The sequence below is a fragment of the Helianthus annuus genome, chromosome 8 (assembly GCF_002127325.2).
Source record: "Helianthus annuus cultivar XRQ/B chromosome 8, HanXRQr2.0-SUNRISE, whole genome shotgun sequence".
NCBI classification, from domain to species: domain Eukaryota; kingdom Viridiplantae; phylum Streptophyta; class Magnoliopsida; order Asterales; family Asteraceae; genus Helianthus; species Helianthus annuus.
The window spans coordinates 25,883,456-25,911,049 of record NC_035440.2 but is presented as its reverse complement, the minus strand read 5'-3'; positions in this window follow the sequence as shown (position 1 = coordinate 25,911,049).

The window sequence follows — 27,594 nt, the reverse complement described above, 5'->3', positions numbered from 1 at the left end:
AAGTCTAATAAATTGGACAAGAAATAAGAAGATATTTTCTAAGTTTGATTGTAAAAGTGGATTTTGGCAAATAAAAATGCATCCTGATAGTATTGGATACACAGTTTTTTCTACTCCTCAAGGGCAATATGAATGGCTTGTAATGCCTTTTGGATTAAAAAATGCACCACAAATCTTCTAAAGGAAAATGGATATAATATTCAAAGATTATGATTTTATTTTTGTTTACATAGATGATATTTTAATTTTATCAGACAACGTTAATTTGCATCTAAAACATCTTGATATTTTTGCAGATTTATGTATAAAACATGGATTAGCCTTATCCGAAAAGAAAACTAGTCTATTACAAGAGAAAATAGACTTTTTAGGGATGAAAATAGATGGAAAGGGAATAGAACTCCAAAGTCATATTCTTGAAAAAATTACAGCCTTTTCTAATAAGTTAGTAGATAAAAAAACAGGTACAAAGTTTTCTTAGCATATTAAATTATGCTTCAGATTTTATAAAAAAATCTTGTAGAATTAAGAAAACCCTTTCAAAATCTACTTAAAAAAGATAAAATATTTACTTTTGATAAAAATCTAGAAAACCAAGTTAAAAGGATTAAGGAATATTGTAAAAACCTACCAAAATTACAACTTACTAAAGAAAATGATAATCTTATTTTAGAAACAGATGCATCAGAATGCTATTGGAGTGGGGTACTTAAGAAAATAGATTATAATTCTGAAAACGAAAAAATAGGAGAAAGTATTTGTAGATATTGTTCGGGTACTTTTAGTGATACTGAAACAAGATATCATATAAATGAAAAAGAATTATTAGCTGTTATTAAAAGTTGTCAAAAGCTTTATTATTTTTTATTACCAAATAAATTTTTGCTAAGGACAGATAATACACAGGTAAAGGCTTTTATTAAAAATAACTTGCCTTCTAAACCAGAATATAAAAGACTTATTAGGTGGCAAACACTATTGTCTGAGTATCATTTTGATATAGAAATAATCAAATCCGATAAAAATGTTTTAGCAGATTTCTTAACCAGAGATGGAGGAGCAAGAATTAGCCCAAAGGACGGATAAATATATTGATGATATGGATAAACAAATAAAGTCGATAAAAGAAATTGCAAAAGATATGGGAGAAATGTTAAACATCATTGAAACAATCCCCGAAAAGATCCCAGATATAAAGGATTTGATTGAGAGAAATTGTCTTCTCATAAATTCAAAGATATCATTTTATGAGTTTGACAGCATGAAGATAAAGCTTCTGGTAAAGCATCACATAAAAGAAAGAGTATGGGTATGTTGGCAAAAGTAGTTGGTGGCTGGTAGCTGAAAGCTGGTAGCTGAAAGCTGGAAGCTAGTAGCTGGTGGCTGGAAGCTGGTAGCTGTAGTTGGTAGCTAGTAGCTGTAGCTTTTTAGATATATTTGGTGTTTGTTAAAGTAGCTGGAGCTTTTAATAAAATGTATAAAATGACCAAAATGGACATAACTAAAAATTTAGAAAGTTGATGCATTAAAAAATTCCTTATTTTTAGAGGTTAAAATAGTCATTTTTTCCTAAAAGTTTTTAGCTCCTTCTAAACGCTACTAGTAGTAGCTTTCAACCAAAAGCTTCAAGCTCCTAACCTAAAAGCTTAAAGCTCCTTCAACCAAACAAGACTTTTTATTGACTAGGAGCTTTTTCTTAAAAGCTTAAAGCTAGAAGCTCCTAAAAGCTCCATGCCAAACATACCCTATATCTTTCTTTCATTTATCCTGAAGTAAAAAGGGAAAAAGAGATAATTCTTGCACTTCATCAGTTGGAGTACAAACGATAGATCTTACCTCTGACCAGGAAGAACCTAAAGAAAAATCTTTTTCATTTTTCCCTAATACGGGGATAAGCTCTACCTTTAAAAATATTTTTCAAGAATTGCCAACTCAACCAAATTATGTTGACTAACAATGGTTCAAGATGAAGGAACTATATGGCCTTCAAAATACAGATATAAGATATATTGATTTTACAGGAATCTTCCATAGAATTAATTATCTACAAGGGAACTCTGCTGAAGAAATAAGATACTGGTATGATTTTGGAGCAGTCAATAAAATATATCTTACTTTACCCGATTTTCCCGAGATCTCCTCTTTACCAAAATGGGTCAAAGATGGAGTTAGAGATTGTTACCTAAATAATCCCACAATAACTCCAAAAGATGTCATTGCTCTAAAACTCTTTTCTGTAGGGCCTGATTTTTACAATGAATTTTATTATCCAGCTTTTCACTTTATTCAGATAGAAAAGGTTAATTTAGCATTTACTTATTCAGTTAATACTGAAAGAAATTTTTTTCATAACTTTAATGAAAATGATGTGCATTACAGAAGAGGATTAGGAATTAAAGTAATACTCCAAGCATTGCAAGCTGCTTTTAAAAATGGATTTAGAACATATGGTGGGAAAAATATGTTTTCTTCTGTCATGATTTCTCCAGCAAAAAATACCCCACCATCAGCCGAAAAGTATTTAGAAGATAAAATCCAATTTTTAGAAAAAGGCATAATAAGATCGAGTCCTCAGGCTCAAGAAAGGATTTGCATATTTAGGGATCATAAAAAAGGTATGAATCCAAGAGATATGTGTCCAATATGCTATAAACAAAAAGACAAGGACACTATGAGTATTGATTCTCAAAGTGAGGGTCAAATATCTGATAATTAAGGATTTTATAAATCCTTTACTCCAAAAATGATATTCAAATGATTAGATTTTTACCGTTCAAAGATAAGGCATTTAAACAAGCCTTTAAGACCCACATGGAGTCAAAACTTGCTTTTCCCATGCCCACCTACTTGAGAATACAAGGATGAACCTGGCTAAAGAGGAAATGATGGATAAATAAGCTCAAGTTCCCAAGAGTAGACTTTCATTTACAAAAAACAACTTCCAAGGCCTCCTGACAAAGTTAAATTTACAAGAAGGCTAATGAAAGCATGTGAAAGGAAAAGGACAAAGACCTGGAGCTTATCTAAACAAGAATGTTATAAAAAGAGGAGGGAAGAAGGATGGAGGGGATCAAGCTTCAACGAGTGTTTAAAAAAGTTTTTATGTATTAAAAAGTGTGTTGTATTTTGCGTAAGTTTTGTATCTTTTCTAAATATCTTCCATTGTAAATCATCCACCATGAAATAAAAAGCTTTCCCCTTTCCTTATAAAGTCTTCTTGAGTGTTCTTTTTATTTTTAGATATTTCTCTATTAAAAAGAAAAAATCTCCAATCTCAAACCGTCTCTTTTTACCCTACACCGGATGTAGGAAACGAAACCAGGTTGTGCTGGATATTGCTGAAGGATCCAAAGGGTAGTTACCTAAGGCCTCTTAGGTTTGGTGTGAAAGAACCTAGTAAAAAGACCTGTGGTGTAACCCGGCAATAGTTTGGTCAAAACGGAAATAAGGTACGGAAGCATGTTGGACCCTTGTTCTTTTTAATTTTGAAATATTTTGAAATAATTGACACTCTTAGGTTTTATAAGGAAACTTTTAACAAACAAATTCAAACAAGGTTTTATTTTATGATTGTTTTTATAATCTAGAAAAAATAATAATAATAATAATAATAATAATAATAATAATAATAATAATAATAATAATAATAATAATAATAATAATAATAATAATAATAATAAATATGTTACTTTTTAATTTTAAAGTCTTTCTTAAAATTTTTGTCATATAAAATAGATTTAATATGTGGTTAACTTTAATAATAAACATAAAGAATTTTGATATAATCTTTAATCTTGTAGATAATAACTTACTTGAGTTATCAATTTTGAACCGACAAAATATTTCGGTCAATACCGCTCTGAATGGTATCAGAGCCACGCAGAATTCCTTCGCGGGGGCTCTAGATATTGATAGTACTTTGCATGAAATTGAGTTTGATAATTTAATTGTATTAAATTTAAACGTTATAAATAATAAAGTTATCATGCTTAGATTAAATCATTGAACCGACAAAATATTTCGGTCAATACCGCTCTGAATGGTATCAGAGCCACGCAGAATTCCTTCGAGGGGGCTCTAGATATTGATAGTACTTTGCATGAAATTGAGTTTGATAATTTAATTGTATTAAATTTAAACTTTATAAATAATAAAGTTAATATGCTTAGATTAAATCAACAAAATGATTTATTAGAAAACGAAGATTTAGATTCTGCGGTTGATTTTGATGAAAATTATATATCTGACGAAGATTTTAATTTTACTAGATATGAACGGACTAGTTCTGACTTTGTATATGATGATACCGATTGGCAATATAATTCATCTTAATGGATAACCATAATTTTAATAAACTAAAAGAAAGTGAAAATTTTTTAAAAATAGATAAAGATTTGATAGAAGTACAAAAAGCTAAATATGGAGAAAATATAATTTTTAGACTAGATAAGATTATGGAATTATTAGAGTCTACATGTCCTAATAGGAAAGATAAAGAAAAAATAAGTAGGCTACAAGATCCTTTGATCCAATTCTTACAAAATATGAAAATACCTAAGGGTTATAAAGAAAATTAGAAATGAGTTCAGATACGGAAAGTGAAAATAATATAGTCCCTAACATAGAAGATTCTGAGGTAGAGGATTAAGTAACTGAAGTAAGAGATATAGAGTTAAATGAAAATTTTATAAATATTAAAGTTTGTGAGAATTTTAATATAAACGATACACCTAGTACCAGTAAGGATAAAAATATACCAATAAGAAATGAATCTCAAAGGCCTACTATAGGATATGCTGCAATAAAGTCAACAATAAAACAAGAAGATAATTACAAACGATACAAAGTTATGAAAAATGAACCAATTAATTCTTTTGGAATATATTTAGATATAGATTGTGTGAACAATACTGAAGAAGCAATAGATAAATGGGAAACCGCTTTTAGAATAACAGTTTCTATTAATAAAATGGAAATTGAAACAATAAAGGGATTTTTAGAAAGGACTCTTTTAAACAGTGCTTTAAGATATTGGCAAAACATAAGCCCTGATGCAAAAAGCTATATATTTGAATCAGAAGATCAAAATATAGCTAACATAATAACAAGAGCTGTTGAAGCTTTTAGATTAGAGTTTTGTGAGGAAGGTAATATAATAAAAGATCCAGCAACTATACAAAAATATTTGACAGCTTTATTACGTTTACAATTATGTGATATTTGTGAAATTGATAGATATATTTGTGTTTTACAAGATTATTATCATATCTATAACCAAGTACCAGATACATGTAATTATTTACCCTTATTTTTTGCAAAGATACCTGACCCATGGGGGCAAAAACTAATAAATACATATAACCCAGGAACAACTGATACTTTAGGAAAAAGAATAACACATGCTAGAGATAAATTGAGTGAGTGGTGTGGAGATGCCAATCTAGCTAAAATGAGTAAAAACTTAAAAAGAAAAATATCTTTATGTTGTAGTACCCAAAAATGCCTTTAATGATAGGATGTGATAGTTCTTTTTACTATGAAAAGATAAAAAGAAAATATAAGAAAAGAAGTCAATTTAGGAAAAGATATTTTAAAAAATGTAAAACCAAATCCTATAAAAGAAAAGGATATAAATAGACTTTTAAGCCTACATATAAAAGAAAACAAAATCCTAAAAAATATAGATGCTTTATTTGTCATAAGGAAGGACATTTTGCAAATAATTGTCCTAAAAAGTTTAATAAAAATCTTAAAATATTTGAAATAAATGAGGATATGGAAAAATGATAGATGAAGGAGAATTCATACAAATTAACGATCTTCATGATATAGATTCTGATGAAAGTATATTTATTTTAACCGAAACTGAATATACTTCCTCCGAAAATGAATAAAACTGATATAGCTACTACTAGTAAAACAGATAATTTTATAATAGATTGTCAAGAAGAGCAACTAGGAGAATATAAACAAGAAATTATAATAGATAAGAAAAAATTAAAACAAATACAACATGAAAATGTTTCATTATCGAATTATTCGGGATTTAAAATAAATACTTTACAAAGGTTAGGGATAAAATCAAGAAATCACAATCTATACTATGGATTGAATATTCAGGAACGAGCTTTAGATATTAATATAACATCTAACAAAGTAATGATACCATTGTTGTCTAAAAAAGATATTCAGGAAAAACTACAAAAGATAAAGCCTGAAATAAGGAATACTTTGGGATGGGTACATGTTGGAGCTATCCAAATAATAATAAAATCCACCTTTAAAGAAGGTATAAATACCCCTATAGAGTTAGCAGTTATGGATAACAGAATCCAAAACATAGAAGAAGCATGTCTAGGAATACTACGAGGAAATTTGCAATATGGTAAACTAAAGTTTAATATATACCCAAGAATTTCCTATTATATCCAAGACAAAGATTTTGATAAAACTTTAAGTTTGTTACAAGATTTAAAAGAAAAGATTTCTTTAAACAACAAAATAGGCCATATTCTATATCATATGCTATATCAAATACCCACTATAACAACCCTAATGTAAACCAACACCCTCATAAATTTTTCAACACCCTAATATATCTTAAAATGTCTCAATATGTCTTTATATGCACCACGTATGTGAAAACCGAGCCCAAAATACAATATAACATATAAAATAAATTAAAAACACTAAATCTTAAGTTGAGGCGGGCCGCATAGGACCTCACCTCAATGTTACGCGGGCCGTATCAAAGCCCATAGTTGGTTTCGGTGAAACTTAAGTTCAGGCGGGACGCGTCTGATATCGTCTAAGTTCATGCGGGCCGCGAGCGATCTAAAATGTGGCGCAGCCCTGGGCCGCCACCTGGCCCAACACATAGCAAGCCTATATAGTGACCGGGCCAAGCTATACGTTGACCGGAGGGTGACGCGGGCCGCGTAAGGATTAGCCTTACCTTACGCGGGCCGCCTGGAAGTCCGATTACAGCCCTATAAATAGAAGGCAACGGCCTTCAGTCTGCTCGTTCAACTTCCTTTTCTCAATCTTAATTTCTGTAGCGGCGTTATTATACCCGGGCGTTATACCCCCTAAATAGCGAGGTTCTGCTCCGTTGTAAGTATTATAACCCCTGGATACGTATTAGATACTCTGCCCGATTGATCTAGGTTCCGTAACGGCTGTCGTGGTCCTGCCCGACGTAGTCGTTGGAATACCATCTCGGGGAGGGTATTATTAATGTTAAAATGGGTTATTATACTAACACACGTGCATTTGTGTAAATTATAGATTATTCCTAGGAAATCACTACTGAAAACCCTAAGATAGCAATGTGAGTAATCTCCTTTTTGTTAACAGTTTTTACAAAACCTTAACCTTTTTTACAATGCAATTTAGCAGTGATTGAGTCTTTGTAATTCTACAATTACTGCCGGTATGTTGGGGTTTTGTATACAAAATGTGAGTAACGTTACCATTGGACGAAGAGTTAGCCAATGTGTAATATGACCCACCAGTCAGGATTGACAGTACTGAATGAGTAATTTGGTAGATATAAACATTGTAATTGCCATCAATACTGTTTAAATTAAATTAATAATTCTTGATTAAACTGAGATTCACTCACCAGTATTTTCCACTGACAAAACATTTTTAAAACGCGTTTCAGGTAACACAATGTGAAAGCCAATTAGAAGCCAGCTGGACAGCACTGGAGGCTTGGAAAAGTGGCTATAAAAGTTACCTAAATAAAAGAAAGCGTTTATTTCAATAAAGTGGAATTTATCCCTGTAAATCAGTTTATAATAAAAACTTGGGTTTTACCCATGTGTTTAAAGTTATAAAATTATGGTGGTTTACTCTGATTCAATATTTCCTAACTACGGCCCTAATGAAAATTTCCGCTGCCAAATAAGTTAATATCGTGATACCACCGCAACTGGTTCGCGGCCGCCCGTTCCCGGGAAATAGGGATCGGGGGTTGTGACAGAAGGTGGTATCAGAGATATGCCACTGATTTAGCCACAGAAGTGTTCTGTTGACATCAAAATTCAAATTGTTAGGAAATAAATTATGGAAATACGTGCCTAATTGTATTTTCTTATTATGTGTTATCTGACTATCTGTTAGTTTACAGTATGAGCGACCAAGGACCATCTGACACGTATCATCAATTGTCTGGTTCGCCTAGAAGCGAAGGTGTCACGGCTCCCCGACCCACCCTGGACGGAGTCGGGGGACCGCGAGACAGTTCCCGTGGTATTTAATTAATGCGGCAGCGGAAGTCTTTTATAACAGGATCTTTTATCCGTGAAATATGCTCGTTTAATATATTACACCAAGTTTAAGGGATAAATCCCATAATTTACAATAAGTTGATTTCACATAGAAATCTTTATTTTTCAAAACACGTTTTATTCATTTATTTACACTGAGCCACTTCTCTGAGCTTGATAGTGCTTTACTGCACTTTTCCTGGATCACACAGATCACCTGAAACATGTTTGAAAAAGGTTTTGTCAGCAGGGAAATACTGAGTGAATCATTCTGTTTTTCTAAAATGACCCGTTAGTTATAATTTACAGTATTAAGAGCGATTACAATGTTTCTATCAACCAATTATCAAGAATGGGTATTTGTCACTCGATTCATTTCTGTGACTGTGGTCATACCACTATTGGGTCCCGTTGCCCAAATAGTGACGGTGTACTCACACAGAGTAGAAATAACTCACATAGAGTAATATTCACTCACATAGAGTGATAATAACAGTACTGTGCACAATACCCCACATACCAGCTGTAATTTGGTGATTACAAAGACTTAATCCCTGTAATTATAACCTTTGAAAATAATTTGAGGTATTGTAATACTTACTCACAAACTGTGAGAAAACAATTTAAAAGGAGAATGACTCACATTGCAGATTAACGAGCAATAGATATAAGCCTACTGATTAGCCTTGCTTAAACCTAATTTAACACAATGCACACACACAGGTTAGTAACTAATACAGCAATTACATCAATTCACGAGATTAAACCTTCACAACGATTAATCAGTGCAATACTCGATAATTCAATCGGATTCACAACGAATAACAGAGCATAGTCCGAATTCGAACAGCACTCTAATATTCAAGTCGAAATCACGACGAATAATCAAAGTACAAGCTCAATTGAGCAGCACCCGGACTATCGTTGGATAGTTATAATCGATCGGACGTTGAATCGTAATAGCGATCGAGTTATTACCCTGATTGCGGCAGCGTTTCGATAATTGTGTGTGTGTTGGACTGTTTTGCTTATAACTCGACGTATATTATGAATTTTAACGTCGTTCAAGTGCCAGATTTCAAGTCCCAACCCCTGCTATTTATACTGAAAATTTGTCACCGTCGCGTAGCGCGAGGGGGTACCCCTTTAGGCGTCGCGCTACGCGAGTGACCACCCTATTTTCATAGACTAGGTTTTTGCGTGTGTAGGCTTGCTGAGTCGATAGATTTTTAAAATTCTATTTCGACAGAGAGTTATGATGATAATCGTAGCTAGGGTTTTGCCCCCCCTGAGTTTTAGGGGCCCTGATCCTGATTCTGATTATTCTGGAAATTTTAGGGTTAGTGCAGAATTACTTGGGTTTCTCAATTAGGGTTTCCTTATTACCTAATTACCATCCTAATTATAGATTTTAGTGGCAGTTGTTACATCCTCCCCACCTTAAGAAAAATCTTGTCCTCGAGATTTACTGGAATAGATGAGGGTACTTTTGCTTCATTTCTGATTCCAGTTCCCAAGTGTATTCTGGTCCCCTTCTTGAATTCCATTTGACCTTTACTAGCACTAGTCGTTTGTGCTTGAGAAACTTGACCTTTCTATCTTCAATCTGTAGTGGTTTCTCTATAAATTTTAACCTTTCGTTCACTTCTACATCTTGAAGAGGTACTACCAGGGATTCGTCTGCTAAGCATTTCTTAAGATTGGATACATGAAATACATCATGTACTCCAGCTAATTCTTCTGGTAGTTGTAAACGATAAGCAACTGGTCCTATTCGTTGAATCACGGGGAATGGTCCAACGTATCTTGGACTTAGCTTTCCTTTCTTACCGAATCGTACTACTCCTTTCCAAGGAGAAACTTTTAAAAGTACTTTATCTCCGATTTGAAATTCTAAAGGCTTGCGACGATTGTCTGCATAGCTCTTTTGACGATCTCGAGCTGTTTTTAGTCTTTCCTTGATTTGAGTTATCTTGTCAGTAGTTTCTTGTACAATTTCAGGACCTGATAATTGACTTTCTCCGATTTCTGCCCAACATACTGGAGTTCTGCACTTACGTCCGTAGAGTGCTTCAAATGGTGCAGCTTCGATGCTTGAATGATAACTATTGTTATAGGAGAATTCAATTAATGGCAAATGGTTATCCCAATTACCACCAAAGTCAATTACACATGCTCGGAGCATGTCTTTTAACGTTTGTATGGTCCTTTCACTCTGTCCGTCTGTTTGTGGATGATAAGCAGTACTTAGATTTAGTCGAGTTCCCATTGCTTTCTGAAAACTTTTCCAGAAATGCGAAGTAAATCGACTATCTCTATCCGATACAATGGAGAGCGGGACTCCATGTAGGGATACTACTTCGTCCACGTAGAGTTGTGCTAACCTTTCCATACTAAAGGTTTCTTTCATTGGTAGAAAATGAGCTGACTTGGTTAATCGGTCTACGATTACCCAAATCGCATCATTACCTCTTTTGGTTTTGGGTAACTTTGTAACAAAGTCCATTGTTATAAGTTCCCATTTCCATACAGGCATTTCTAACTGTTGTAGTAGTCCTGAAGGTTTCTGGTGTTCAGCTTTAACTTGTGAACAAGTTAAGCACTTGGATACGTATTCCGCTATATCCTTTTTCATTCCTATCCACCAGAAATTATTCCTTAAATCTTGGTACATCTTATTGTTTCCTGGGTGCATGGTATACCTAGATTTATGAGCTTCTTCTAAAATCTTATTCTTTAATTCTCCTTGCTTAGGTACCCAAATTCGTTTCTTATGGAATTTCCAAATTCCATCATTTCCTTGTTCTAATTCTTTTAGGTAACCTTTCATTCCTTCAGCATCGTCTTGGATTGCTGCTTTCTGAACTTCTTTAATTTGTGCCATTAAATCTACTTGTAGATTTAACCTCAGAGCACGGACTTGTTTCTGTTTCTCATGATACTTACGACTTAAGGCATCTGCAACTACATTTGCCTTTCCTTCGTGATATTGGATATCACAGTCGTAATCGCTTAGCATCTCCATCCATCTTCTTTGCCTCATGTTTAATTCTTTTTGCCCAAATATATATCTTAAACTTTTATGATCTGTATAGACAGTAAACTTACTTCCATACAGATAATGTCTCCATATCTTAAGGGCAAAGATTATGGCTCCTAATTCTAGATCATGAGTCGTATAATTTTCTTCGTGCTTTTTCAATTGTCTAGAAGCATACGCAATTACCTTCTTGCGTTGCATTAACACACATCCGTATCCTAATTTTGAAGCATCACAATATACTTCAAAATCTTCTGTTCCTTCGGGTAAAGCTAAGATTGGTGCATTTGTCAACCTATGCTTTAAAATCTTAAAGGCTTCTTCTTGTCTAGGTCCCCATTCAAACTTAGCAGCTTTACAGGTTAACTTAGTTAATGGTACGGCTATCTTAGAAAAATCTTTGATAAATCGTCTATAGTATCCAGCTAAGCCTAGAAAACTTCTTATCTCCATAGCTGTTTGTGGAACTTTCCACTTCGTAATTGCATCTATCTTAGCAGGATCTACATGGATACCTTCGTGATTTATCACATGACCTAAGAATTGTACTTCTTGCAGCCAGAATTCACATTTTGATAATTTGGCATAAAGCCTTTCGGTTCTTAACAAAGTTAAGAGAACATGTAAATGCTCACAATGTTCTTTCTGGCTTTTGGAGTAAATAAGTATATCGTCGATGAAAACGATTACAAATTTATCCAAGTATGGTTTACAGATACGATTCATCATGTCCATGAATGCTGCTGGGGCATTCGTTAATCCAAAGGGCATGACTGTAAACTCATAATGACCATACCTAGTTCTGAAAGCAGTTTTAGGTATGTCTTCTTCTTGTACTTTCAACTGATGGTATCCGGATCTTAAATCTATCTTAGAGAAATACCTAGCTCCTTGCAATTGATCAAAAAGATCATCAATCCTAGGTAATGGGTATCGATTCTTAATTGTAACCTTATTCAATTCTCTATAATCGATACACATTCTCATCGATCCATCTTTCTTTTTCACAAACAGTACCGGTGCACCCCAAGGGGATGAACTAGGTTGTATGAATCCTTTGCTTAATAATTCATCTAATTGCTTTTTCAATTCTAGCATTTCGGTAGGTGCTAATCTATACGGTGCTTTAGCTATTGGTGCAGTACCTGGAATTAAATGAATTCTAAACTCTACTTCCCTATCAGGTGGTAATCCAGGTAATTCTTCTGGAAAAACGTCTGGGTATTCTGACACTACTGGGATGTCCTGAAGTTCCTTATCCTTAGTATTAATGATTACTGAAATCATATACATCATTTCCTGTTTTCTCGAATAACTAGCCAACTTCATTACTGAGATGAATTTTAGTGGCTTTCGAGGTCTATTTCCAGTAATTAAAATTACTTCTCCTGTAGGGGTTTGAATTTCTACTGCATTTTTGTCACATAGGATTCGAGCATGGTTGGCTATTAACCAATCCATTCCTAATACTACATCGAATCCTGCTAAATTCATTGGTAACAAATTTGCAGAAAACTTATGGCCTAATAACTCTATTTTTCCTCCTTGCCAGATTTTATCTAATTTTACAGAATTTCCTTCTGCGGTTTCTACTGTGAAGTTTTGCCTAAGAGTGGTTAAAGGTAACTTAAGGTCTTGGCAAAATAAAGTATTTATAAAACTTTGGTTCGCACCAGAGTCAAATAATACTTTTGCAAAGACGTTGTGAACTAAGAACGTACCGGCTATCACATCTGGAATGAGTTCGGCCTCTTGAGTGGTCAGCTGGAATGCACGAGCATTTTTCTTGGTTGTTCCTTCCGTGGGTCTGGCTTGGTTAACTATAGGTTTAGCTAACTTAGGACATTCAGATTGAAAGTGTCCCCTCTCTCTGCAATTGTAACAAACTTTTGTTTTCTTCCTGCAGTCTTCTTCCCGATGTCCTTTCATTTTGCAAAAATTGCAAACCATATTGCATTGTCCATAATGCTTCTTTTTGCAAACTTTGCAGAAAGGAGATGATGAAGATTGTCCGGTTCCTCTCTTCTTGACATTACCCATACGAAATCCTTGGGTAATCTTGTGAGCTAATTCCTTCTTGCGATTTTCCTCTCTTGTGCGTACCAATTCATCTGTTAGGGTATTAGCTAATTCTACAGCATCGTCAATAGTACGAGGTCTCGCAGCTTTAACGATGTTTCGGATTTCACTAATTAACCCCCAGATGTAACGAGAGATAAGTACCGGTTCTGGCGAAGCCAGTGATGGCACTACCCTTGCGTATTCAAAGAATGTCGAAGTATATCCCCGACAATCTACTCCTAGCATACGATGACTTAGGAACTTGTTTGCCATTTGTTCCTTCTCGTATTCGGGACAGAATTTTCTTTCTACTAAACTCTTAAATTCTTCCCAACTCATTGCATAAGCTATCCTTCTTCCTTTTGCCTGGAGGACCGTGTTCCACCATTCGAGTGCTCCTTCTTTGAATAGATTTGATGCATACATCACCTGGTCTCCATCGGCACATTTGCTTATTGCAATTACTGCCTCGGTTTTCTCTAACCAACGCAGTGTTGCAGTTGCCCCTTCGTTACCTGCAAATTCAGCGGGTTTGCAAGCAAGAAATTCTTTGTAAGTGCAACCAGGCGTTGCAGCTTTCATTCTTTTAGGGAGTGGGGCCTGCTGCGGATCATGATCGTCATGATTACCGCCTCCATTTATGCTGTTACTGCCGTTATCTTCTGGAATACGTTTACTAGGAATTAATTGTGGTTCGGCAGGTTTTCGAACAGCAGCTACAATTTCTGGAATAGCATGAGCTATCCCTTGGGCGATAAAATGCTCGATATCTTGTCGAGTTATATATTGATCTTCCTGTTCTTGCTCAGATTGATTTTCTTCATTAATTGGTTCATTATTAGCGTTTTCCATCTGTTAATTAGTAAAATTATTAGTGTCTAACTTATCAATGACAAAATTCACATAGATACACATAGATTATCACATCATACGAATATAACCAAAATTGTCGATTTCTTGACTTTTACTTTGTTAGTATATTGTATATGCATCCATACACACCGTATTTTACAGAGTTTTATTGCCCATTTTACAGAATTTTAAGTTACTATCATATAATACTGCTTTCTGTGGTTTAACTGACTGTTCTAGTAACGGTGCTCCCTTTCATCGTACTTCCAAGTTAGATGCTCTCCCATTTCCCTGATCCTATTACCTGTACCTATCAGTTCTTCACCGAACTGACGGAGTTCAGCTAGGTTTTCATTACTCATGGGAGGATTTGGGAGTGGTTCTGGGTCAAATTGTGGAAGGAAACTATAAGGACTGTTAACTATGTTTTGGAATTGCCAGTCATTGGTCCACCATTCCTCCATTTGGCCTAATGGTCTGGTATGAACTAGTGGGTCTGGAATAGCTGGTCCTAGGTTTAGTGGGAATTGAACTGTAGCCGGGTAAGAAAAGAGATTATCGTTGATAGGTTCTAAAACATCACAATTCTCCAGTAGGCGATCTATTTCGTCCTGGAACGTGATTTCCTCAGACTGTTTAGAGCTTTCGCCAATCTCTATTCCCTTTTGTTTCAGATCTATTCCTATTTCTTTTTCAGGTGATTTCGAACCTTCTCCAGTTTCTATTTCCTTTCCCTTGCTCACACTCACAGGATTTTCTATTTTAGGGAGTTTCCTAGTGGCAGTTTTCCTACGGCGCACTTTCCTCCACCCTACATATCTTCTCTTCTTTTTAGGTTTGGCTTTTTCCAGCGGTGGAGCTTGGAATTCCACAGGTTCTTCTATGTCAGCAATGTAACCAGTAAAGTCGTGAGAGACTTCGATAGGCACTGGATATAAGTTGAGATTCTGGAATGTTTCCGACATCTCATTCATGCTGCATAGCATATATGTAAAATGCAATGTTAAAACTTTGGAACAAAGTTTAACAAACAAAATACTGAAGTTTTATTGCATACTAATTTATACAAAGAACAACAGAAATAAACACACTTAGGACTTTATTTATTTACGGGATTGTGATTTCTCTTACTAGACCCAACTTATCGGATATTTAAAGATTAGCATTTTCTGCTACAGTAGCTAGCATATAGAGATTTGCCCATTTCCCGTCTATTTTATCTTCCCAAGGTGTACTATTACCCAACTCTTGGACTTCGGGGTTAAACCTAACTCTCTTGGTTCGGGGTTTCTTTGTCTCCTGACTCTTTTTAAGTATCGAATCCCTTTTCTCTGGGGAAAGTGGATTCTCATAGTTTGCCTTGCGGACAAAGATTCCTTCTTCTAGATTTACCGGATTTCTAGAAGAAGATGCCACATCTAGTTTGTGGTAGATAGCAGACAACTTTTGTTTACCCATACTGTAACTATCAAATAATCAGTTAATAAAACAAATAATCACAAAATAACAATTAGTAAAATTAAGTATCGTGGTCCAAAATGCTTTAATTTAGGCTTAATCAGTGGCTCGATCAGTGGCTCAATTTAATTATTAGCTCTGATACCACCTTCGCTGTCACGGCTCCCCGACCCACCCTGGACGGAGTCGGGGGACCGCGAGACAGTTCCCGTGGTATTTAATTAATGCGGCAGCGGAAGTCTTTTATAACAGGATCTTTTATCCGTGAAATATGCTCGTTTAATATATTACACCAAGTTTAAGGGATAAATCCCATAATTTACAATAAGTTGATTTCACATAGAAATCTTTATTTTTCAAAACACGTTTTATTCATTTATTTACACTGAGCCACTTCTCTGAGCTTGATAGTGCTTTACTGCACTTTTCCTGGATCACACAGATCACCTGAAACATGTTTGAAAAAGGTTTTGTCAGCAGGGAAATACTGAGTGAATCATTCTGTTTTTCTAAAATGACCCGTTAGTTATAATTTACAGTATTAAGAGCGATTACAATGTTTCTATCAACCAATTATCAAGAATGGGTATTTGTCACTCGATTCATTTCTGTGACTGTGGTCATACCACTATTGGGTCCCGTTGCCCAAATAGTGACGGTGTACTCACACAGAGTAGAAATAACTCACATAGAGTAATATTCACTCACATAGAGTGATAATAACAGTACTGTGCACAATACCCCACATACCAGCTGTAATTTGGTGATTACAAAGACTTAATCCCTGTAATTATAACCTTTGAAAATAATTTGAGGTATTGTAATACTTACTCACAAACTGTGAGAAAACAATTTAAAAGGAGAATGACTCACATTGCAGATTAACGAGCAATAGATATAAGCCTACTGATTAGCCTTGCTTAAACCTAATTTAACACAATGCACACACACAGGTTAGTAACTAATACAGCAATTACATCAATTCACGAGATTAAACCTTCACAACGATTAATCAGTGCAATACTCGATAATTCAATCGGATTCACAACGAATAACAGAGCATAGTCCGAATTCGAACAGCACTCTAATATTCAAGTCGAAATCACGACGAATAATCAAAGTACAAGCTCAATTGAGCAGCACCCGGACTATCGTTGGATAGTTATAATCGATCGGACGTTGAATCGTAATAGCGATCGAGTTATTACCCTGATTGCGGCAGCGTTTCGATAATTGTGTGTGTGTTGGACTGTTTTGCTTATAACTCGACGTATATTATGAATTTTAACGTCGTTCAAGTGCCAGATTTCAAGTCCCAACCCCTGCTATTTATACTGAAAATTTGTCACCGTCGCGTAGCGCGAGGGGGTACCCCTTTAGGCGTCGCGCTACGCGAGTGACCACCCTATTTTCATAGACTAGGTTTTTGCGTGTGTAGGCTTGCTGAGTCGATAGATTTTTAAAATTCTATTTCGACAGAGAGTTATGATGATAATCGTAGCTAGGGTTTTGCCCCCCCTGAGTTTTAGGGGCCCTGATCCTGATTCTGATTATTCTGGAAATTTTAGGGTTAGTGCAGAATTACTTGGGTTTCTCAATTAGGGTTTCCTTATTACCTAATTACCATCCTAATTATAGATTTTAGTGGCAGTTGTTACAGAAGGCACCTCCTCTTCTCAGCCTGCCCTCTCAGGGTACTCTGCTGATACGGAAGAAGGAATCTTTGTGTTTAAGGCTCAGTCTGAAGAGCCATTTCCTCAGAAAAAGAGGGGATGGTTCAGTAGGGGAGCACATGAGCGTAGGAAACGTATGAAATAGTTGCAGGAACAGCGAGTGTTAGCCGCAGCCAAAAGAGAAACTAATGCTTATGCCCAGGATATGCTCAATAGGGGTATAGCCAATATCCACATTTTAGCAACCAGTGCAGCTGACCCAAACCTGGAACAAATGCTAGCACCCCAACCACAATTACCAAATCCTGACCAACCCATGGAAGTGGAAAACCCTGAAAACCAAGTGGAAATGCCTGATTACAACCCAGAAGAGATACCTAGGGTACCTACACCAAATCCCCTAGACCCAAACAATTACGACCCCTGGTGGAACGATGTTAGGGACTATGTGCAACAAAACCCAATACAGGAAAATGTGTCGATGCCCAATCTAGGAGCCTACCCAGGGTTAGATCCTCAAGATCCCTACAAAATTAGTGATGCATATGTTAGGGAGATCTTAGAGAATCCTTACCCATACCAGGCCCCGTACCAGGAACCTGTACCTCAGATTCCAAACCCAGTCCTAGAACCTGCACCCCCAATGAGTGCAGAAAATGTACAAGAACTTAGGACTTTCGGTTAGGAAATTCTAGAAAACAGTGAAAGAATGAGACAGGTGGGAGAGCGTCTCGTATGGAAATACGACGAGCGCAATATGGATTTCTGGATGAATCCATATCCCTGAACAGGATGATGGAGACGGCAGTAATAATAATAATATATGTGTGTATGTGTTAGAAAAAAAACTACGGATGCATACTATTAGTATTGTAGCTTTACATTTCAGTCGGTATTGTAATTTTAATTTCAGTACTGGTGTGTAATGATGCATACTATATGAATAGAGTAAAAGTCGCAATGCTCGACGCTTTTGACCAAAAAGTGCGTGTCATGTGATTGGCTATATTCAAATATTATTTGTGATATTAATATTTGGTAAATGTTTAAAATTCAGATGGCCGACGAGGGAAATCAAGATAATCTGAATAACGATAACCAGAGTAACAATAACGTGGTTAACGAGAATCTGAACAACAATAACAACGGAAACCAAATGGATAATAGTGTTGTTCAACATATTGTGGCACAGGGAATCATAGATGCAATGCCATTTATTATTCAAACAGTTCAAGAAGCGAATAATAAAAGTAAGCATAGCAGTAAGCGATCAACTGAACCAGAACACAGCGTGAACAATGGACTCATACTTCAAGCGCCCATTCCCAAGAGAAGAAGAACCATGCCACATGGTTGTTCTTACAAAGAATTCTGGTCCTGCAAACCAATAGAATTCTCGGGCAATAAAGGACCCATTGCAGCTTTGCGCTGGATAGAGAAAACTGAGGCAGTTCTAAAAATAAGTAAGTGTGCTGAAGAAGATAAAATAATGTTTGCTTCAAATCTGTTTAAGAATGCAACCCTAGAATGGTGGAACACTATCCTCCAGTCAAGAGGAAGTGATAGGGTTTATAACATGGAATGGGAGGAATTTAAGAACATGGTGGAAAGGAAATTCTGCCCTCCCAATGAAAAAGAACAGATAGCAAATAAGCTTCTGAATCTTAGAATGACCGGGGTAGACAGTAAAGGTTACACTACCACATTCATTGAATATGCTAGGATAGTACCAACCCTTGCATCACCTGAACCGGTATTAATTTCCCGTTATATTTGGGGATTAATTGGAGAGATTAGGCATGTAGTCAAGGCAGCTAGACCTCAAACCATAGAAGAAGCTATAGAACTAGCTAATACCTTGACAGACGAGCTAATCCGTACTAGGGAAGAAGATCAGAAGAGAAACTTATCCCAAAGGCTTACTCAAGAATTCCGTTCTGGGAATTACAACCGTAAGAATGTAGGGTCTACATCTGCACCTTATTGCAAATATTGCAAAAAGAAGCATTCTGGAAAATGCTCCATATATTGCAATTTTTGCAAAATAGCAGGTCATAAGGAAGAAGACTGCAGGAGAAAAGCCAACAACCGAATATGCTTCAATTGTGGAGAAAAAGGTCATATTAAGCCAAACTGCCCAAAATTGACTTCAGCTGCGAATAACAAGAACACTAAAAATGCTAGAGCATTCGTTCTAACTGCAGATGAAGCCAAGATGATTCCAGACGTCATTGCTGGTATGTTTTTAGTTAATGATATTTTTGCTAAAGTATTATTTGACTCTGGTGCAAACCAAAGTTTTATTAATACTTCGTTTTGCAAACTCCTAAATCAATCATTAACTAAACTACCACAAGAATGTCTAGTGGAAACAGCAAATGGGGAAACTGTTAGGATTTCTGAAATCTTGCAGGAAGCAAGAATAGAAATTTTTAATCAAAAGTTTATTGCAAACCTTTACCCAATGAATCTGGCTGGATTTGATGTCGTGTTAGGTATGGATTGGTTAATAGCCAATAAAGCCAGTATTTTATGTGATCAAAAGACAATTCAATTAAAATCACCAAGAGGTGAAAAGATCACAATTAAAGGAGATAAATCATCTAGATCCACTAAATTCATCTCTGTGATGAAAACTGCAAGTTATATAAGAAAAGGATCTATAGTGTATTTGATTTCTATAATCACTAACACTAAAGGAAAAGAATTAAAAGACATTCCAGTAGTGTCCCAGTTTTCAGATGTCTTTCCAGAAGAATTGCCAGGATTACCGCCAGATAGGGAAGTCGAATTTAGAATCCATCTGCGACCAGGAACAGCACCGATTGCCAAAGCACCTTACCGTTTCGCACCCGCTAAAATGCAAGAACTGAAGAAACAATTAGACGAATTGTTAGAAAAAGGGTTCATTCAGCCAAGTTCATCTCCATGGGGAGCACCGATATTGTTTGTCAAAAAGAAGGACGGATCAATGCGTATGTGCATTGACTACCGTGAATTAAACAAAGTCACGATTAAGAATCGGTATCCATTACCGAGGATTGATGATTTGCTTGCTCAACTTCAAAGAGCCCGATTTTTCTCTAAAATCGATTTAAGATCAGGATATCATCAATTAAAAGTACAGGAAGAGGATATTCCTAAAACTGCATTCAGGACAAGGTATGGTCATTATGAATTTACTGTCATGCCATTTGGTTTAACCAACGCCCCAGCCGCATTTATGGACATGATGAACCGAATATGTAAGCCATATTTGGATAAATTCATAATTGTTTTCATAGATGATATTCTAATTTACTCCAAAAGTAAAGAGGAGCATGCAAAGCACTTGCACTTACTTTTAAGTTTGTTAAGAAAAGAAAAGCTTTATGCTAAGTTTTCAAAGTGCGAGTTTTGGTTAGAACAGGTACAATTTCTTGGACATTTAGTGAATCATGAAGGAATTCATGTAGATCCAACAAAAATCGAGGCAATTACCAAATGGAAAACCCCTGAGTTACCAACCGAGGTTAGAAGTTTCTTAGGATTGGCCGGTTATTATAGAAGATTTATTCAAGATTTTTCTAGAATAGTCATTCCTTTAACTAAGTTAACCTGTAAATCTGTTAAGTTTGAATGGGGACCAAAACAAGAAGAAGCTTTTAGAATCCTTAAGCAAAGATTAACCCATGCACCTATATTAGCATTACCAGAAGGAACTGAAGACTTGGTAGTCTATTGTGATGCTTCTAAATTAGGTTATGGATGTGTGTTGATGCAACGCCAAAAGGTTATAGGTTACGCCTCTAGACAGCTTAAGAGTCATGAAGAGAATTATTCAACCCATGATTTGGAATTAGGAGCTATAATTTTTGCTCTTAAGATTTGGAGACATTATCTTTATGGTAGTAAGTTTACCATATTCACAGATCATAAAAGTTTAAGATATGTTTTCGGGCAAAAAGAGTTGAATATGAGACAAAGACGCTGGATGGAATTGCTTAGCGATTATGACTGTGATATCCAGCATCATGCAGGAAAAGCCAATGTAGTGGCAGATGCTTTAAGTCGAAAATATCACGAAAAGCCAAAAAGGGTACGTTATCTTAAATTAAATCTACAAGTAGATTTAAATGATCAGATTAGAAAAGTTCAAAAGTCAGTAATCAAAGAAGATACTGAAAAATTAAAAGGAATGATTAAGGAATTAGAACAAGGAACGGATGGAATTTGGAGATTCCATAAAAAGAGAACCTGGATACCTAAGTTAGGAAACCTATGTCGCCGTATATTAGAAGAAGCTCATAAATCTAAATATACGATGCATCCAGGAAGTGATAAAATGTACCAGGATTTAAGGAAAAATTTCTGGTGGATAGGAATGAAAAAGCATATAGCAGCTTATATTTCCAAATGTTTAACTTGCTCACAAGTTAAAGCTGAACATCAGAAACCCTCAGGTTTATTACAGCCATTAGAAATGCCAGTTTGGAAATGGGAATTGATAACAATGGATTTTGTTACTAAATTACCCAAAACAAGAAAAGGTAATGATACAATCTGGGTGATTGTAGATAGGCTAACCAAATCAGCTCATTTCTTACCAATGAAGGAAACCTTTAACATGGAACAATTAGCAAAATTGTATGTAAATAAAATCGTTTCATTACATGGAATACCTTTATCAATTGTGTCTGATAGGGATAGCCGTTTTACTTCTTATTTTTGGTCAAGTTTCCAAAAAGCAATGGGAACCAAGCTAAATCTAAGCATCGCTTATCATCCTCAAACGGACGGGCAAAGTGAAAGAACAATTCAGACAATGGAAGACATGCTTAGAGCTTGTGTAATTGATTTCGGATGTAATTGTGACGAACACTTACCTTTGATAGAATTTTCTTATAATAACAGTTATCACACAAGTATCAATGCTGCACCATTCGAAGCACTTTATGGACGAAAGTGCAGAACCCCAGTCTGTTGGGCAGAAATTGGGGAAAAGCAACTATCCGGACCTGAGATAGTACAGGAAACTACTGACAAAATTATTCAAGTCAAGGAACGACTGAAAACAGCACGTGATCGACAAAAGAGCTACGCTGACAATAGACGTAAGCCGTTAGAATTTCAGGTGGGAGACAAAGTATTGTTAAAAGTTTCACCTTGGAAAGGAGTAGTGAGATTCATCAAAAGAGGAAAGCTAAGTCCCAGGTATATTGGACCCTTTGAAATTATTAGAAGAATAGGACCTGTAGCCTACCAGCTACAACTGCCAGAGGAAATGGCAGGAATACATGATATATTTCATGTATCTAATCTCAAAAATTGTCTAGCTGACGAATCACTCATAGTACCTCTCAAGGATATAGAGGTTAATGAACAACTCAAGTTTGTAGAAAGGCCTCTACAGATTGAAGATAGGAAAATCAAGAATCTCAAGCACAAGAGACTAGTTTTGGTCAAAGTAAAGTGGGACTCCAAAAGAGGACTTGAGTACACATGGGAGCTTGAAGCAGAAATGCAGAAGAAATATCCACACTTGTTCCAGTAGATCTCGAGGACGAGCTCTAAAACAAGGTGGGGAGGATATAACAACCCTAACGTAAACCAACACCCTCATAAATTTTTCAACACCCTAATATATCTTAAAATGTCTCAATATGTCTTTATATGCACCCCGTATGTGAAAACCGAGCCCAAAATACAATATAACATATAAAATAAATTAAAAACACTAAATCTTAAGTTGAGGCGGGCCGCATAGGACCTCACCTCAATGTTACGCGGGCCGTATCAAAGCCCATAGTTGGTTTCGGTGAAACTTAAGTTCAGGCGGGCCGCGTCTGATATCGTCTAAGTTCATGCGGGCCGCGAGCGATCTAAAATGTGGCGCAGCCCTGGGCCGCCACCTGGCCCAACACACGGCAAGCCTATATAGTGACCGGGCCAAGCTATACGTTGACCGGAAGGTGACGCGGGCCGCGTAAGGATTAGCCTTACCTTACGCGGGCCGCCTAGAAGTCCGATTACAGCCCTATAAATAGAAGGCAACGGCCTTCAGTCTGCTCGTTCAACTTTCTTTTCTCAATCATAATTTCTGTAGTGGCGTTATTATACCAAGGCGTTATACCCCCTAAATAGCGAGGTTCTGCTCCGTTGTAAGTATTATAACCCCTGGATACGTATTAGATACTCTGCCCGATTGATCTAGGGTTCCGTAACGGCTGTCGTGGTCCTGCCCGACGTAGTCGTTGGAATACCGTCTCGGGGAGGGTATTACTAATGTTAAAATGGGTTATTATACTAACACACGTGCATTTGTGTAAATTGTAGATTATTCCCAGGAAATCACTACTGAAAACCCTAAGATAGCAATGTGAGTAATCTCCTTTTTGTTAACAGTTTTTACAAAACCTTAACCTTTTTTACAATGCAATTTAGCAGTGATTGAGTCTTTGTAATTCTACAATTACTGCCGGTATGTTGGGGTTTTGTATACAAAATGGGAGTAACGTTACCATTGTACGAAGAGTTAGCCAATGTGTAATATGACCCACCAGTCAGGATTGACAGTACTGAATGAGTAATTTGGTAGATATAAACATTGTAATCGCCCTCAATACTGTTTAAATTAAATTAATAATTCTTGATTAAACTGAGATTCACTCACCAGTATTTTCCACTGACAAAACCTTTTTAAAACGCGTTTCAGGTAACACAATGTGAAAGCCAATTAGAAGCCAGCTGGACAGCACTGGAGGCTTGGAAAAGTGGCTATAAAAGTTACCTAAATAAAAGAAAGCGTTTATTTCAATAAAGTGGAATTTATCCCTGTAAATCAGTTTGTAATAAAAACTTGGGTTTTACCCATGTGTTTAAAGTTATAAAATTATGGTGGTTTACTCTGATTCAATATTTCCTAACTACGGTCCTGATGAAAATTTCCGCTGCCAAAAATTCCCGGGAAATAGGGATCGGGGGTTGTGACACCCACCATTCTGATTGTTTTAGTATAAAAGATACTATAGACTTTCCTTTTTTGTTTAATGAAGTATGCCAAATACAAATACCAACCCTACCTAAGATTGAGGAAATAGATTCAAGACCATTAAGTCTTGATTTACAAGATAAACCAATTCTATTAACTAACCAGATCACCCCTAGATTATCCTTTACAAATAAAGGTGTAGTTAGTCATCCCCTTGCAAGGTTGACTAATTCTAGTAGATTTTATAATATCATTGATGCTAAAGAAGATAAAGTAAGAAACTATAAAATAAAAGAAGAATATTTCAATGGAAAGAAATTCTCTCATATAAATATACTAATAGATACAGGTGCAAATGGAAATTATATAAATCACAAACTATGTGACCATTTGCAAAAATATCCGTTAGAAGAACCTCACCAATATATTAACTTTAATGGTGAGTTACATGAAATAAATGAAGCCATACAAACTATAATTAAATTTGGTGAAAAAAAATTCCATTAAGATTATTAATAGGTAATAAAGATGAGAATGATACATTAGAAATTATGCTAGAATTAACCTTTTTAGAAAATATTAAACCTTATCAAATAACCTCGTATGGGTTAAAAATCACATATAATGATAAGATGATATATATACTAAAATGACCAGTCCCAAAAGTATATATATCCTTATAGGAATAACCTATAAAGATTATAAAGCTGAATACTTTGCTGCTTATATAGATTATATAGATAATGGATCAGGGTTATGCATATGTAAACCTGATTGCTTTCCAAAAGAATATCATGAAGATTTAACACCTTGTAACGGTGTTAGTTTTTCAAAAGATATAATCCCTCTAAGAAGAGGAGTAAAAAATCCAACAATATTAATAGGATCATATATGGTTAAATGTCCACCATTTTATTTTTATAATTCAGGATCAGATGTACTATCAGGAAATGATTTCCTAGAAAGATTTAACAAAATAACTTTTGATATAATAGCATATCAAATAATATTAAAAACACCATGTCACCACTTGATAGTTGTAAAAAGAATAAAAAATGCATATGGTAGAAAATTCCCAATTAATTTTACAACACGCGAAAGCTAGCGTGGTGATTTAGGCTACAAACACAAGCCCAAACTTGAAAAAGGTATACCAATTTTGGAATATTATCCAGAAGAACCACTAGATTACCAAGTAAATTTAAGAAACTTAGATAACCACATAGAAAATATAAAATATAAGTTAAGACAGTGTTATACAGATAATCCATTACAATTTTGGAATAAAAATCAAATAACAGCAAAATTAGAAATGAAAGACAAAGATAAAGAAATTAGAGTAAAGCCTATGAGATATAATCCAGAAGACCGGAAATAATTTAGCTCCCAGATAAAAGAGCTCCTGTATTTAAAATTAATTAAAGCTAGTCATAGCCCTCATAGTTCTCCTGCATTCATTGTCACGGCCCCCGACCCATCCTGGACGGAGTCGGGGCCCGCGAGGCAGTTCCCGTGGTATTTAATTTAATTTATGCGACAGCGGAAGTCTTTTACAACAGGATCTTTTTTCCGTGAAATGCTCGTTTTATATATTACACAAGATTTTAAGGAATAAATCCCATAATTTACAATAAGTTGATTTCACACAGAAATCTTTATTTTTCCAAAACATGTTTTATTCACTTATTTACATTGAGCCACTTCTCTGAGCTTGTTAGTGCTTTACTACACTTTTCCTGGATCACACAGATCACCTGAAACATGTTTGAAAAAGGTTTTGTCAGCGGTTAAATACTGAGTGAATCATTCTGTTTTCTAAAAACGACCCGTTAGTTATAATTTACAGTATTAAGAGTGATTACAATGTTTCTATCAACCAATTATCAAGAATGGGTATTTGTCACTCGATTCATTTCTGTGACTGTGGTCATACCACTAGTGGGACCCGTTGCCCATCTAGTGACGGTGTACTCACACAGAGTAATGATTACTCACATAGAGTAATATTCACTCACATAGAGTGATAAAGATAGTAATGTGCACAATTACCCCACATACCAGCTGTAATTTGGTGATTACAAAGACTTAATCCCTGTAATTATAACGTTTGAAAATAATTTGAGGTATTGTAATACTTACTCACAAACGGTGAGAAAACAGTTTAAAAAGAAGAATGACTCACATTGCAGATTAACGAGCAATAGATACAAGCCTACTGATTTGCCTTGATTATACCTAGTTTAACACAATGCACACACATACAGGTTAGTAACTAATACAGCAGTTACGTCAATTCACGAGATTCAACCCTCACAACGATTAATCAGTGCAATACTTGATAATTCAATCGGATTCACAACGAATAACAGAGCATAGTCCGAATTCGAACAGCACTCAGATATTCAAGTCGAAATCACGACGAATAATCGAAGTACAAGCTCAATTGAGCAGCACCCGGACTATCGTTGGATAGTTATAATCGATCGGATGTTGAATCGTAATAGCGATCGAGTTATTACCCTGATTGCGGCAACGTTTCGTGATCGTGTGTGTGTTTTGTGAACTGATCGGAGTATAATTGAACGTCCACAGAGAAGTTGTGAATCGTTTTAACATCACAGAATGCATGCCAAGGTCGGCTATTTATAGCAGGTTTTTAGCCTCCCTTACGGACCGTATGCCTAACCCCTTACGGTCCGTAAGGCTTGCTGGTCTGCTTACGGTCCGTAAGGACCAACCCTTACGGTCCGTAAGGAGGTCTAGCCTATTTTCTAGCCTTGCTGATCACGGTTGTAGCTTAGATGATTCAACAATTTTATCAAATCAGAATTGTGCAACGTATTAAGGAGGATAATTATCAATTAGGGTTTGCCCCCCTCGAGTTTCAGGGGCCCTGATCCTGATTCTGATTATTCCGGAAATTTTAGGGTTTATGCCAAATTACTTGGGTGTCTTAATTAGGATTTTCTTATTGACTAATTATTATCCTAAGTATGGGTTTTGTTGATAGTTGTTACATCCTCCCCACCTTAAGGGAAATCTCGTCCTCGAGATTTACTGGAAGAGATGAGGATATTTTCGCTTCATTTCGGATTCCAGCTCCCAAGTGTATTCTGGTCCTCTTCTTGAATTCCACTTGACTTTGACCAATACTAGTCGTTTATGCTTAAGAAATTTGACTTTTCTGTCCTCGATTTGTAGTGGTTGCTCTACAAATTTCAACTTTTCGTTTACCTCTATATCTTGAAGAGGTACTACCAGGGATTC